Consider the following 16,355-nt stretch of genomic DNA (forward strand, 5'->3'; position numbering starts at 1 on the left):
ATTTTTTGCTGTCTTTTAAAGACTTCCCAATCTTCCATCCTCCCACTAGATTTGGCTACCTTATATGCCCTTGTTTTTAGTCGGATACTATCCTTAATTACTTTACTTAGCCACGGATGGCTATCTTTTCTTTTACACCCTTTTTTCCCTCAGTGGAATATATTTTTTTTGGAAGTTGTAAAATAACTCCTTAAATGTACACCACTGATCATGTACCGTCTTACCCTTTAATCTATTTTCCCAGTCCACTCTAATGAATTCCGCTCTCATACCTTCATAGTTTCCTTTATTCAAGCTCAGCACGCTTGTTTGAGATCCAACCTTCTCACCCTCTAATTGAATATGGAACTCAACCATGTTATGGTCACTCATTCCAAGGGGATCCTTTACTAGTACATTTTTAATTAATCCTGTCTCATTACACAGGACCAAATCTAAGGTTGCTTGCCCCCTGGTCGGTTCAGTTACATACTGCTCAAGAAACCCATCCCTAATACACTCAATGAACTCATCCTCAAGGCTGCTCTACCCAATTTGATTTGTCCAGTTAATATGACAATTAAAATCCCCCATAATTATAGCTGTTCCCTTATTACAAGCCTCAACTATTTCCTGATTAATACTCCGTCCAACAGAGTTGCAACTGTTCGGAGGCCTATAGACTACACCCACTCGTGTTTTTTTCCCCTTATTATTCCTTATCTCCACCCAAACTGTTTCACTATCCTGCTCCTTTGACCCAATATCATTTCTCTGTATTATAGTGATTCCTTCCTTTATTAACATAGCCACCCCACCTCCTCTCCCTTCCTGCCTGTCCTTCCTGATTGTTAAATAACCTGGTATGTTTAATTCCCAGTCATGGTCACCCTGCAGCCATGTTTCTGTAATGGCCACAAGATCATACCCATATGTCGTTATTTGTGCCGTTAACTCATTCATTTTGTTACGAATGCTACGTGCATTCAGATAAAGAACTTTCAAATATGTTTTGTAACACTTAGTTCCTGTTTTTTCCCTTTTTAGTACTTTACTTTTTGCTCCATGCCTTCTGTCCCTTCCTGACACATTCTGTTTTTTAATTCCCCCACTGCTACCTAAGTCTATGACCTTCTCTGTTGTCATTTCTATTATTTGCTCGCTAGAAACCTCCCCCCCACTAATTAGTTTAAAGCCCTCTCTACAGCCCTAGTTATATGATTCGCCAGGACTCTAGTCCCAGCACTGGCCAAGTGGAGTCCGTCCCAACGGAACAGCTCCCTCCTGTCCCAGTATTGGTGCCAGTGTCCCAAGAAGCAAAACCCATTTCTCCCACACCAGTCTTTGAGCCACGCATTTAACTCTCTAATTTTATTTATCCTAGCCATATTCGCTCGTGGCTCAGGTAATAACCCAGAGATTATTACCCTTGAGGTTCTGTTTTTTAATTTGACCCCTAGCTGCTCATACTCCTTTAACAGAACCGTCTTCCTTGTCCTATCTACGTCGTTTGTACCAACATGGACATTACCATCGCCGAATCCCCCATCAATATCCTGGGGGTCACCATTGACCAGAAACTTAACTGGACCAGCCACATAAATACTATGCCTACACGAGCAGGTCAGAGGCTGGGTATTCTGCGGCGAGTGTCTCACCTCCCGTCTCCCCAAAGCCTTTCCACCATCTACAAAGGCACAAGTCAGGAGTGTGATTGAACACTCTCCACTTGCCTGGATGAGTGCAGCTCCAGCAACACTCAAGAAGCTCGACACCATCCAGGACAAAGCAGCCCGCTTGATTGGCACCCCATGCACCACCTTAAACATTCACTCCCTCCACCGCCAGCACACTGTGACTGCAGTCTATACCATCTACAAGATGCACTGCAGCAACTCGCCAAGGCTTCTTCGGCAGCACCTCCCAAACCCGCAACCTCAGCCACCTAGAAGGACAAGGGCAGCAGGCGCATGGGAACACCATCGCCTGCAAGTTCCCCTCCAAGTTACACACCATCCTGACTTGGAAATATATCGCCGTTCCTTCATCGTCGCTGGGTCAAAATCCTGGAACTCCCTCCCTAACAGCACTGTGCGAGTACCTTCACCACAATCTCAAGGGCAATTAGGGATGGGCAATAAATGCTGGCCTTGCCAGCGACACCCACGTCCCAGGAACAAATTTAAAAAACATTAAATTCGCCAGTACCAATTAGTTTTTCCAATGTGTGTAATAATTCAGTCAGTCAAGTTCATTGTTAAGCAGTCTTCATTCTCAAAAAGGACTTGCATTTATATATTGCCTTTCAGCTCCTCAGGAAATCCTGAAGCGCTTCAAAACCAATGAATTACTTTTGAAATGCTGTCACTATTGTTTTGTCGACAAATGCAACAGCCAATTTACGCACAGCAAGGTCCCACAATTAGAAATGAGATGAATGATTAGTTATCTGTTTCAGTGATGTTGGTTGAGGGATTAATGTTGCTCAAGGAACAAGGAGAACTCACTGCTCTTCTTTCAAATGGTGCCATGGGATCTTTTACATACACCTAAACAGGTAGATAAGGCCTTGATTTAATGTTTCAGCCAAAAGATGGCACCTCCAAAAATTCAGCACTCTCTTAATACTGCCCTGAAGTGTCAGCCCCGCCGAGATTATGTGCTCAAGTCCTGAAGTGGGTCTTGGTTACACACAGTCTCTAACTCAAAGGCTACCACTAAGTCAAGCTGACACTTGGAAACAGTACGCATGAAGGAAGAATTTCCTGGGTCTGTGCTCAGACGCACTAGATTGCCTGGACACAACAAAAATCTAAGAATCAGGTGTGTGTGCAACACATTGCCAGAAGTGTCCCATGACCTGCAGAACACCCTGGAGACTGTGACAGCTCAGGGAGATTTTTGCAGCATCAAGACACCAGAGACAGCTTCTAAGGACATTGGAGGCTTTCTGAGTGACAGCAAACATGGCACCCATTGATGCTTTGAAGAAGACACTTTCACAGGGCTTGCACAACTTGGTTAGGACTATTCTGTCTCTACTGACTTTACTTCTGCAGATCCACCACAGCAATGGGGAGCACAGGAAAAGGAAGATGATAATGATGAGGAAAAGCAGGAGGATCAGCCGAAAAGTGATTTTTTTCCCTGGCTGATTATGACGAGGAAGACTGTGAGGACAGGCCACCCAGGTGTCCCTGCAACATGATCATACTCCATATTCCTCGGCCCCAAATCTCACCAATTCACCACTTGTTTCCACTCTTCAAGACACCTGCTCAGATACGTTAACCCAGAGGCAATTACACAGCAGTGTTGAGGATGTGGTACCAGTCATTGATAAAGCACGAGCAAATCAGAGGAGTGGGGAGTGGATGAGGAAATGCCACCTTCTCAGTGGAGGTTAAAGAGAAGGCTGCCTTTGGAGTCATGAGACTCATATAATCACCTGAAAAGAAAGATATTCGAGGAACATCATACCGATGTGCAGGCTCTGGGGTCAGTCTCTCAAGATATGCAGCAACTAACAGTAAGATATCCAGGAACAAGCTCCAGAGATGCAGCCAGCAATGGTTCCCTACCAGGAACAAGTTACCATGAGACAAGGTCCGCCTCAGTCCAATGATCCGTTTACAGAGCATGAGCAGCCAACCACCTCAGCCTGCCACTAGGAGAAGCACTAGAATTGGTGCAAGAAAGGCACGTGTCACCACGTAGGAGGAACAGGGCATGATGATATAGTAAGTTGGCTTGTGTTTACTTTGAACTTTGTTGTAATAGAATAGAATGTGCACTTATATTGTGCTTTATTACTTAGAGTTTAGTCATACAGAAATGGGTGCATTAATTTGGTGCTGACATATTTAATCAGGTGATGATTATTAGCATGCTCATGTCAGAGCAGAGGTGGCTGATGTGTTGTCATGTTCTAGGATGGGTACTGGCTTGAAGAAATGTCCCTTTATTTGAAAGGGGAGGTAAAGGAATAAAGGCTCTGGTGTTAAAAGTAGATTTTATTGATGAGATGTGTTTTGATGCCACCTGCAGCAATAATTCCTCTGAGTACAGGACAGTGTGATCCTCTCCTCCATGTCGTATTGGCTCTCGTGTCCCTTTAAAAGTCCCAAATGGTACTCTTACAAAAGCAAAATACTGCGGATGCTGGAAATCTGAAATAACAACAGAAAATGCTGGAAACACTCAGCAGGTCAGGCAACATCGAGGAGAGAGAAACAGAGTCAACGTTTCGAGTCGGGGACCCTTCATCAGAACTGGAAAATGTTCGAGAGAGATTTTTAAGCAGGACCAGGGAGGAGGGGAGGGAAGAACAAAGGGAAGGTTTGAGAAAACAAGAGAAAAAAATAAAAATATATAAAGAAATACAGGAGTCAAGGTTATAGTCTGAAACCCTGTATTTCTTTATATATTTTCTCTTTTCTCACATAGTAGCTGTTAATGATGCTGCCATCATCATTCACACATCATCTAGAGCCATCTTTTGTTTCTTAACTTGTCCCATTACCTCTCCTTTTGCCTTGCACCATCATCCCTTTTCTCTGTCAATCTCTCCTGCCTTCCATCCTATCATAGACCTTCCCTTTGTTCTTTCCTCCCCTCCTCCCTGCCCCTGCTTAAAAATCTCTCTTCTCGAACCTTGTCCAGTTCTGATGAAGGGTCCCCAACTCGAAACATTGATTGTTTCTCTCTCCTTGATGCTGCCTGCCCTGCTGAGTGTTTCCAGCATTTTCTGCTGTTATTTCAAATGGTACTCTTTTTGACCAATCTTAAAAAGAGGCATGTGTCTTATAGCACTCCTCTGCTGCTGTAGGGTTATTCACCATGGAAACCAGGAGTAGTAGGCTGTCACCCACAAGCTCTCCGTTAACCTGATTTTTCATACCTAAAGAGGTGATGGAGGGCCAAACTTCAACAGATAAATGATTCATGACAACTTCCAGTATATCTTGCATTGACATGTAGAATCCTTTAAATATGGTCACACATAATCCGTACATTGAGGATGTGAAACCCCTTCCTGTTGAGGTAGTTGAGGGTTTTATCTATAGGAGCTTGCAAATCAACACGGGTCCCATCGATTGCACCCTGGCCCTATCTTGATGGCGCCTTGCTGTGGTGCTAAAAGTGATTGAATTAACCAGTTTTCCTGTACGCCCTTAGGGAATGCCATACCTGCGCCTCAGATACTCTCACCGTCAGTAGGGCGGTGGGGGGGGTGAGGGGGAGGGAGGGGAGGGGATGACAATCTCCTGATGGTCTCACATTGTCAGGAAACAATGAGAAGCAAGTCCAGGTCTGTGTAGGCAAATTGCCCCCCAAAAACTGCAAAAAAATAATTCCACGCTGCAGAAATCACGACTAAAATGCTCCACATTCTTCAGACTCAGATCTTCCTCTTCCTTATCACCTGGTCTTGACACCACCAATGCCATTAGGGTGGGTGAATGGCCAACTACCAGACCATAGCCAAGGACAGCTAAGCTAGATTCTATTCTCCAATTTTCCCTTCCCTCTGCAGAGACATGCTGCAGCTTCTACTTAGCAACAAGGGATTGAATCAATGGCCTGGAAAATGTTGGAAAAATAATGGCAAGTTCACGGCGCCCGCCATTATTAATGCATAAAAAACCTAGCAATTTGTAGTGAGGATGAGCTATGCCATAAGTTGTGAATCGCGACAAATTGCTGGAAGATTTGCACCGCTCCATCTTTTGCCTTGGAAAAATGGGATCTCGCCAACAACCTCCCCAGGAGTGTCAAGAAATTGCTGGATTTGCGCCGTAAATACGAATGAATCTCACTGCAGATATTTAGGGTTAGTATTTCAAGTCGCAAGGACCCTGCTAATGATGTGATTTATGGTCCTGACATGAAACTCAATCTTGGAGGCCCAGAAAGGGAACAATTGAAACTGTGGAGTCTCATTCCTGCGGGTAGTAAATTGTTACGAGAGGTTTTCTAAATTTCAATTTTTTTTCTTACCTTTTTCTTTCTGTCTCTTTTCTCTCTCTTAATCCAATCTTTCTTTCCCTCTCTTTATTTCTCTTTTTGTATCTAATTTGACTCTAATCCACCCCGTTTCCTTCGCCGTCATTCACTTGGTTTCTTTCTCCATTCTTAAATTTCATTAGTTAAGGAAATAGACCATTGGACCCGCGTTCAGGAGGTCGCAGATGCCTCATTGACGTCATTGTGCCATTATCAATTCGCATTTCCAGCAATTTGCAGCACAAAAATATGGACTTGAAGGGTGAGGAAAAAAAGTCCAATTCACCACACTTGCCATGAGATGCGCCACTCCAGCAATTTCTGGGCCTATGTTTTTCACTACTATGTCTTTGATTGTTATGGACTTCTTACAGCCCAATGTTCAGTGCTACTCTGCCACCCGTAGGACCTTGCAATTCCAATTTTCTTTTGTAGAAAAATTAATCTATATATGCTTCAAATGGCAACAGATCTTCTACATAAATATCGTAATTACAGAACAGTACCAAGAGGATAACGAAGGTGTGATGGAAAAATTCAGAAACTCAAAGTTGCACACAGAAATGTGAACTGGCAACATTCTAACAATTTTTCACGTGAACATGAAGTAATCAAAGAACATTGTCGTTTATTCAAATCATCCTCTAAAATTTCAAAAGGTACAAAATAATTTTGAAGTTAAATACAATTGGCCCGGAATGTGCAGTCAGCAGCGAAGCAAAGGTGTTGGCTGCTGGCCCCGAAGTACGCTCCGCGCAAGGATCTTGCAATCCCTGTGTTGAGAACTTTGGGTTTTCTGATCTACAATTCAATTCAACAGAACTTAATGGGGATCACCTTGTTCGAACTGCTATGACATCAACAGGCTGTCTAAGCAGCCAATCAAAAGGCAAAATTCTCAACAGCGAACAAGTAAGTGGGTAAGCCCTTAAAAATCTAACATTTTTAGGATCAGAATGGTTACAGCACAGAAGGAGGCCATTTGGCCCGTCGAGCCCGTACCAGCTCTCTGCAAGAGCACTTCAGCTAGTCCCACTCCGCCTCCCCTTTCCCCATAGCCCTGCAAATTTTTTTCCTTCAGGTTCTTATCCAATTCCCTTTTGAAAGTTACGATTGAATCTGCCTCCACCACCCTTCAGGCAGTGCATTCCAGATCCTAACCACTCGCTGCGTAAAAAAGTTTTTCCTCATGTCGCCTTTGGTTCCTCTGCCAATCACCTTGAATCTGTGTTCTCTGGTTCTCGACCCTTCCGCCAATGGGAACAGTTTCTCTCTATCTACTCTATCCTGACCCCTCATGATTTTGAACACCTCTATCAAACCTCCTCTCAACCTTCTATGCTCTAAGGAGAACAATCCCAGCCATCCCAGCCTATCCACGTAACTGAAGTCCCTCATCCCTGGAATCATTCTCGTAAATCTTTTCTGCGCCCTCTCTAAGGCCTTCACATCCTTCCTAAAGTCCGGTGCCCAGAATTGGACACAATACTCCAGTTGAGGCCAAACCAGTGTTTTATACAGATTTATCATAACTTCTTTCCTTTTGTACTCTATGCCTCTATTGGCATGTGTGCTGAGCCCTCTCCTCTACTCCCTCTTCACCCACGACTGTGTGGCTGTTCATGGTTCCAACACCATCATCAAGTTTACGGATGATACCACAGTAGTAGGCCAGATCACCAACAAAGATGAGTCAGCCTACAGGGAGGAGGTCCAGCATCTCGTGAAGTGGTGCGCCGATAACAACCTGGCCCTTAACATCAAGAAAACCAAAGAAATCATCGTGGACTTCAGGAAGTCTAAAGGCAGAAGTCACACCCCCATCCACATCAATGGGGCTGTGGTGGAAAGGGTGGACAGCTTTAAGTTCCTCGGAGTCCACATCACAGAAGACCTCTCCTGGTCCCTCAATACCTCCTCTCTGGTGAAGAAGGCGCAGCAGCGCCTATATTTCCTAAGGAGGCTGAAGGGATGTAACCTGTCACCCTGATCCTCTCTAACATTTACCGCTGCACAATAGAGAGCATCCTGACAAGCTGTATCACAGTATGGTATGGCAGCTGTAGCTACTATGACCGGAAAGCCCTGCAGCGGGTAGTCAAAACTGCCCAACGCATTACCGGCACCCGGCTACCGACCAGAGCACATATACCAGAAACGCTGTTTACGGAGGTCACGGTCCATCATCAAAGACCCTACCCACCCCAGCCACAGTCTGTTCGCCCTCCTGCCATCTGGGAGATGCTACAGATGCATTCGCACCCGTACGACCAGATTTAGGAACAGCTTCTTCCCCAGGGCTGTCATCCTACTGAACTCCACAAATAAACTCTAAAGCCTGCACATCTGCCAATGCACTTTACTATGGTTATGTTTATGTATTACAAGCCAAATGTATGTTGAATGTTTAAATGTCTTAATCTAAATGTACACTCTCGGGAGCCGCAAGCCTACATTTCGTTGTACTGCACTTGTGCACTAACAATGACAATAAAAGTTGATTTGATTTGATTATGAAGCCCAGTATCCCGTATGCTTTTTAAACCGCTGTCTCAACCTGCCCTGCCACCGTCAACGATTTGTGCACATATACCCCCAGGTATCTCTGTTCATGAAGCCCCTTTAGAATTGTACCCTTTAGTTTATATTGCCTCTTTGTCGCTGACCGCAAATTCCGGGCCATAGTTTCTAAAAATATTTTCATAAATCATTTAAACACTTTAAAAAGACAAAAGTTTATAAAGAAGTGGCTGCTGAGATTTTGGATGACTCCTCGGAAGATTCTTCCACAGGGTCACAATCTGAATATAATTGAATCTCAGCACAGTGGAATGAGGTGCTGCCTCAACTATCACCATAGGCAGGCCTCCAGAGAACACAAGAGAGCGCTGATCAACTACATCTCAGAGTTGTGAAGGAGAGGCTTGTTGGCTGATCAAGGTAGTGAGCAGCTTAACTATTGATCTAAACCTGCTTTGCCTACTGCAGCAAGTCAAATTGCATTGTAGAATATAGGCATGTTCCTGTGCTCTTGGGTGAAAACCATATTGCACAGTTTTCATGATTTTGAATACCCTGTGTGCTTTGGATGTGTGACGAGAGTAATAAAGGATCAGCAACTATATGTGGCAAGATGCAAGAGATAGCTCTCTCAAATCCCACTAGAGATGTTAAATCTTCCCATCACTCAACAATAACAGCCTACAGAATGAACCCTGAAATCCTTTTATTTGAGGACCTGAGTCCTTCATTGGACATCTCACCATTGTGCTCAACCTCCACACTCTTCTGAAAAATCTGAATTTGTTTTTTTCTTTCAATTTTCCACCTTTTATCAATTGGCAAGTATAAATTATGCACATTTGCACAGGTTGAGAGGTTCATTTCTATTTGTTAAAGCACTGAATTAAAATAATTTTGACTAACTTGCTATTGAGTAGCTTAACTTATTTCTTCGGCAGTAACAACTTGGCAAACATTATCCTTGTAAGTCTTCAAAGTGTCCATATTCTTACTGGTTCATTTTACCCCATCAAAGTACCATGTCAGCTAACATTCTACATAACATATTATGGTCCCTCCTAATCATGTATCATATCTGGCTGATGGACAGGAGTGCTGGATTTAAAAGTACCTCTTAATATCAGCATAGGTTGGATTTTCAAATACATTATGGCCTAGAAATTCAGTTTGGGGCGCCCAGCTCGCCTGGGCGCCGGAATTACCGCTGCACGCGGAGCCACTTGCGCCAGCGGGATATTCAGTTTCAGCGCCCCAAGTGGAAGCCGGCCACTAAACAAGGGTTTCGGCGCCCCGCTTGGGGCGCTGAAACTGAATATCGGCGTGCAAAGTGCCGCAGCGCCACCCGCTGCGGCACGGCAGCCTGCGGTACTGCAGGCCTTCCTCTCACTCTTAAGGGGGAGGTGCCTGCAACAGCGCGATCCCCGCTCGCGAGTGCCGGCAAATGAGCCCGGCACCAAGGAGAAGTGCCGGGCTCTCGGGAAACAGCCGGCAATGCCGCGGGGGGGGGGGGGTGTAGGAGGCCGGGGACGGAGGTGCGGGCAGGCGGCCGCCGAAAAAGCGGCCGGCCGCACCTCCACCTTAACTCACCCCACTACCGGCACAGGTAGGCCCGTGTACCGGTCGCTGTTTGTGGCCGGCGCAGAGGAGGCGGCAGCGACCAAATATGGCCAGCGGGGTGATACGCACACCGATGACGTCATCGGTGGCGGCGCAGCGCTACAGGCTAACGCCACCATTAGCGCCCCGCTAAATATCGCGGTAGGTTTGGACAGTGGCGCAAAAGCCCTCTTTGGGCGCAAACTGGTGGCGCAGGCCACTGAATTTCTAGGCCTATATTCCTGAAGGACAGAGATTGTGATGTGTGGCAGCCCAATATGCCTAGGCTATCAAAAACATAGCTAATTACTATATTTCACTTATCAGAAGTCCAGCAGGCTACCCATTTCCAGCATGTGAAGATTTTCACTATAATAGAAAATATTCCCTTTTTGCCACATTAAACTGCAGTATATTATAATGTATTGAAACCACTCTTCACAAATCATTATATTTCAATGTAACTTTTACATTTGAATCACTAGGTATATGACATAATGAAATTCTGTAGTTCAATTTATCTTTTTTTTTTAAATTCTACTGCTTAAAATCCACCACTGCAAATCTGTTTTCAGTAACAAATTGAATGAAACATATAGGCCCAAATTTTATGTAACAGCAAAAGTGCATCTCACTGTTCTAAAGTGAATGATGTACATTTTTCCCCACCTGCTTGCAGCACATTTTATGTCTGATGCATTATTAAAGTGAGGTAGTGCTAGTCCAACATGGTCATGGTGATTTTGGTGCGCTTTAGCTACCACACCGGTTATGGACACCATTATGGTTTAATACACCAAGATGATTTAAAGAAAAACAGTAAAGATTTCACTTTGTCTTGTTTCTTTCAAATTGTGTTCTGATCCTTCATTCTAGGATGGATATGACAAAATTCCAATAAGGTAACTTGAAAGGGCAGCTGAAACAGTTTATTAATACCCTCACGAATAATGATTGTGGTGGTTAAAATAGTATTTTGCACCACCAATTTCAGGCTCTGCAGCGATGCTCCCTACAATCAAATAGCCTGCCAGCTTTCTCAAGACCAACGTATGAACAAAGAATGGCCATTGAGCAGATTTACCAAACGGTGATGAGAAATTGTGAAACTGTACTCCAGCAAGGAGTCAACACCTTTAGTAAATGAGGAAGAGAAGAAAATTGGCTTCTGAAAAATTGTCAAAAAAGATAAATGAGTGCTTTGAGGCACTGAAAGGGCTATGTATTAGCAAAGTAATCTTGTACATAAAACACACAAGATATTAGTCCTCCGAGAAACCAGCTTGCCGATAGCAACTTTCTTTCTCTATAAACTCCATTACTCATTGGGGCAACTGTTGCCAAACATGGTGCGACATCTAGGACATACAGCTAATCTAAAATGAACAAGAACATCACTGGATTACCAGTTAAATCTAGTAAAGGGTGTATTGTGCATTTGGTAAGCAGCTTATAGAGCAGCTATACCATCTACTATTATCATGTGAGCAGCGACAGATTTGGCAATAACAAATTTGGATGGGTCAATGCCTTATGGTTGCAATGTACTGTTGATTTGATCCAATTCAAGATGATACTGATCATACAAATCCTTTGTTCGGCACGGTCTCGGGAGAAGGAAGTATCCACATTTTGGAAGGCCAATTTAAGGCAACATCCTTCTAAGCAATAAGGAGATGGACTGAAGGTCCTCAACTCTCAGAGAATACCATGTTTTACTGTGATCTCTTTTCTTCTTGGGTAATACAATACAACATCAGTTTAAAAAATGGTTACTGGTCGCACTCCTTACTACTTAGCTGTGTTAGAAAACATCAGAAGAAAATTAGCATAGTAGGTTTAGGCTTTGGAATCAAAAACACAATTTCTAAATTTGCAGACGACACCAAATTGGGAGGGATAGTCAACACTGAGGAGGACTGCAACAAATTATAAGATATTAGTAAATTTGCAGAAAGGGTATATAATTGGCAAATGAATTTCAACATAGGTAAGTGTGAGGTATTACATTTTCGTAAGAAAATTAAGGAGGTCACATATTACTTGGAAAATAAGAATCTAAATGGTATAGAGGAGCAAAGGGATCTTGGAGTACAAATACACAAATCACTGAAAGCTGTGATGCAGGTCAATATGGCCATAACGAAAGAAAACCATGCACTAGGGATTTTTACTAGAGGGATAGAATTGAAAAGTAGAGTAGTTATGCTAAACTAGAATCAAACCTTGGTTAGACCACACTTGGGAGTAGTGTGTACAGTTCTGGTCACCATATTATAAAAAGGATATAGAAGCACTGGAAAGGGTGCAAAAAAGATTTACAAGAAGGATACCAGAACTGCGAAGTTATACCCATCAGGAAAGGATGAAAAGAGGTCGAAGGGTGACCTAATAGAGGTCTTTAAAGTTATGAAAGGTTTTGATAGAGTAAACACAGAGAGAGTGTTTCCACTTGTGGGGAAGAGCAAATCTAGAGGCCATCAATATAAGATAGTCACCAAGAAATTAAATAGGGAATTCAGAAGAAACTTCTTTATCCAGAGAGTGGTGAAAATGTGGAACTCACTACCACAGGGAGTAGTTGAGGCAAATAGTATAAATGCATTTAAGGGGAAGCTAGATAAGCATATGAGGGAGAAGGGAATAGAGGGTTATGCTGATAGAGTTAGATGAGGAAAGTGGAGCATAAACGCCGGCATGGACTGGTTGGGCCGAATGGCCGGTTTCTGTGCCGTATATTCTATGTAATTTGCTCTATCACTCAATGAGAATGGTAATATTGGTGGAAGAATATTCTGCTTGAAAATTAAATTAACTTTGTACAAATAATTTATTTAGTATACCAATAGCAAAGTAAATGCTTCAGCAGTATTTCCCCAACCCTGAAAGGTTGCCAGAAACTATTTCCCAAGCAGCATGTGTAACAGAGATAGATGCATTAGACCCACTCTTATATCTATCAGAAGATCACTTTAACTGTGACAGAAGTAACGGTGGACAGGACTGCCCTGATTAAGGAATTGATTCATGAACTATTCAACAATAAAAACACTATATTAATGAGGAACAAAAACCAAGTGTACACAAAAAACGCACAGCCCCTTTAAATTTGAACAATTAAATTCCTATATTTACCTTCTAACACAATCACCTCGCCCTGACAGCCAAGTGCAGTATCCTTTCCTGCACCTCTAGACAAAAACCATTTGAGGTCGCTCTGCATCACCTTTTAAAATACATGTTTTGCACTTGAAAGTTTCCAGAATTCACTCAACTATGTACAGTAGTTCCAAATAATGAATACAAAAGAAAATACATTTGATTTACTTGACTACTGCAGTTGTGATCAGCGTTCGCACCAATTTGCTGCAAAGCATAAGTAAAAACGAACGTTACTTTAACCGTTTGAGCAAATAAATAAATGAAACTGGAATTTTAAATATACCGTCGTCGGACTTTCCTCTTGTGTCAGCTCCCATGCCTTCAACATAATTTGATAGAAATTTAAGTTCGTGGATTTCAAACCCGTTTTAGATCATAATTCTATAACTAAATCCTTACACTGTCAGTAAGGTCCCCCCGGGTAACAATTACTAGGAAAAAAAAACTTAACCTACTGGAGAATTTAATAATTTAAATGCGCATCACAATCGCGTGGACTTCCTGAAATACGCTCATCAATTTCTTAAAGCCTTGACTCGATATGTTTTTCTTTTCCTCACTCACTCTCTCTCTCTCTCTCTCTCTTTCGCAGAATCCACCCTGAGATTTCTCTTCCTCAAACACTTCTTGTATTTTATTTGGGCAGTTTCTCAAAATGGCGGAGTCTATATTCACGAAAAGGCCTAAAAGGAGACACGTTGCATTTAAACGTGAATTTATTGCATGTTTTTTTTAAAAAGAAACAAAAAGAAAAATGCAGGAGCCGAGCAGGAGCGGGTCAGAAACATTGCCTCGAACGGCGGCTCGCTCCCCTTCCAATGGAACCCTCGCACTTTGCCCGGGTTCCACAAAATGGTCTGTGTCACTGAAGAGTTCAATGTTTGAAAGAATTAGAACAATATTCATCTAGCAACTATCAGCGCTCATCATTTACCAGCAATGTTAAAACACTGTTTCCTCCTCTATTTGCATTATTTTTTTTCCCTCTCCATCCTATTTTTTCCCTTCCAATATTAATCATTTATTTTCGAATTGCTGAGGGGGACTCTGCTCCTCTCGCAGGCACGCACACAGTCCCGGCCACTCGTTTCTCTGCAACTACTTTATTTAAGTTACAGCAAATGCAATTAGGATAAACGCCAGGAAAGAAGAGGAGGAGGGCAAAGTTAAATACCAGGCCAAGTGGAGGGAACACCCGGAAACACCATTCGTTGTCTGAGAGCTTGGGTCCTAATTTATTTCTTTTTAAATTAAAAATTGCACCGTTTCTTACCCAAATTCTGTCACGAGTAGCAGACAAATTTCCAGGCCGGCAATGCGCACGCGCGCAGGACAGCTGCTAGCAAGGAACTGCAGAGAAAAACTAGACACTCAGCCACTCACCCACCTTCTGTGGGCTTTCTTGTAAACGTCTGCCTTTCAGTCTCGTTTATTTCTAATTTGCATATTATTGCTGTATCATTTTGACATCAAACTTTATCGACCTATTGAGTAGTTGTATTTAAAATATACATACTAAATCAAAACCTGGACTATGTTTATCCTAAGGATATAATGTATTTTTGAAGAAAGGAACTTGCATTAATATGTTTAGTTATTTGAAGACAATGGTGCATCTGACTCATACTTCTTTCGTGTGTGCTAATCTAAATTACTATTACCGCAGAAAGACTAATTTGTGTTTCTGGTAGCTGAGTGTATTTTATTCAAAGTATTCTGTTTTCTCTGGCTGAAGTGGTTTCATTAGTTTTTTGCAAACATTCTTACCTCCTTTAGGGTGTAAGTGGGCAGGGGAAATGAAGACAATATTCATTCAGCTGTGATGACTGGCATCAATGAAAATCTAAGCAATTGTGGCAGAGAAAGCTGAGATTTTTGTTTAAATCTCCATAAATCTACAGAAAGTGGAATCTGTAGGGCAATTTTTCACACCAAGTTGTGTTTTCTTAATAAAAATATATCATATTTTATCAATAATAAAGTGCAAATAAAACTTTTAAAATTCCCCTTTAATAAATTAAATCTATTTCACCATGGATCCTGCTTGCATGATAGATGGGTTGATGACGTTAAAAGAACCGATCAATTAATTCAAGCAGTCCATCCCTTGTGTTCTTCCCCAGGTCAGGTCCTAACTCAAGTATTACATGTGAGATTCTTGAGCCACTTACTGGGCAATAGTAGCTAAGGTGGTTTCCCATTGCCTTCCTCACGGTTTTTATCTTCAGAGTGGGCCGCAATCAAAGCAAGAGAGGCCCACCTACCCTTACGATGGAGGGTCCACCCGCATCTATTAGGTGCAGGTACCCTCGCTAGATGTCCATCCAGTATTCAGAGCAGTTATCAGGCTGTCTAGATTTGGACCTGAACCCAACCCTTCTGATTCCAAGGTGAGAAGACTACCACTGAGCCAGTGGCTACTCCATCTGGATATGAGTACCCCGCTGAATGTCAACCCAGTGTTTAGAGACACTGGGACAGAGTTTCTGCTCATTTACACTAGTAATATCAGCACAATCCGGGCAACATTATCGGAACCAGTGCAAATGGTCAGGGAATTTTAAACGTAAGTCAGTTATGCCCAAAACCACTTACGTTCATGTTTTCCAGAAGCTTTTACGCTGATTTAAGATTCAATTCGCCCGGATCAAGCCCCGGCCACAAAACTGGCCATGCCTCCAGATCAACATTGCGAGTTTCCACCGATTGCGCTGCTTAAGGAAGGCTCTTCAAATTGCATTAATTTTCTTTGGCACACAGGCACTAGTAGGCATGTTTTAAAAGTTTATTCATATCAAAAAAATTGTTTCTAAGAAACTGACTAGTATACACCAATGAAACTAGTAAATGGTTCATTATAGTTTTTAAAGTAATTTTCAGTGATTTTTGTAGTGTATGTACCTTTAAGAGAGAACTACTTTTACAGCTCCTGTATACTGTAGTACCGGCAGTGACCACACCTGTATATAAGCCCTGAGCAGGCATCTGTACTGTTAGTTTTTTAGACTACCCTCATCCAATAAACACCTGTTGATTGTTGATCTGCAGTCTCCGTCTATTTATTGAAGAACACCATACCTTAAGATTTA

The 16,355-nt window shown here is 42.6% G+C and overlaps 1 protein-coding gene across 1 annotated transcript in view; it reads right to left on the reverse strand.

Moving 5' to 3' along the window:
• l3mbtl3 (L3MBTL histone methyl-lysine binding protein 3) overlaps nt 1-14,673 on the reverse strand; it is a 236,328-nt gene extending 221,655 nt beyond the window's left edge. Inside the window, exon 1 of the mRNA XM_085997143.1 lies at nt 14,540-14,673. The gene's annotated coding sequence lies outside the window, so the exon portion shown is untranslated. The remainder of the gene's footprint in view (nt 1-14,539) is intronic.
• Between the last annotated feature and the right edge of the window lie 1,682 nt (nt 14,674-16,355).

This window comes from Somniosus microcephalus, chromosome 9, assembly GCF_052327205.1.
Source record: "Somniosus microcephalus isolate GS21.2 chromosome 9, FLI_Smic_1.0, whole genome shotgun sequence".
In the NCBI taxonomy this organism is placed as follows: domain Eukaryota; kingdom Metazoa; phylum Chordata; class Chondrichthyes; order Squaliformes; family Somniosidae; genus Somniosus; species Somniosus microcephalus.